The sequence below is a fragment of the Strigops habroptila genome, chromosome 11, assembly GCF_004027225.2.
Source record: "Strigops habroptila isolate Jane chromosome 11, bStrHab1.2.pri, whole genome shotgun sequence".
Lineage (NCBI taxonomy): Eukaryota > Metazoa > Chordata > Aves > Psittaciformes > Psittacidae > Strigops > Strigops habroptila.
This window is the reverse complement of record NC_046360.1, coordinates 2,314,904-2,315,145: the sequence shown is the minus strand read 5'-3', so window position 1 is coordinate 2,315,145 and position 242 is coordinate 2,314,904.

The following is a 242-nucleotide window of genomic DNA, read 5'->3' as shown; positions in this document are numbered from 1 at the left end:
ACTACGCGCGCGACGCGGCTCACCGGAAACCCTTTATAGGGCGGGCGGGAAGAGCGGGGCGGAGGCACGTATCGCGACGCGTCACGCCCTCTTGGAATCCTTCCGCTCACGGGAGGTGAAATAGTGCAGCGCTGCCGCCTCCCGGTGTTCGGGGTGTTGTGGGGTTCCGTACCTCAGAACCCGGCTGTGACCTGGACGGGGAGGCGGTGCCGGTGGTGGGAGGTGGTGGCTGGGCTTCTGTC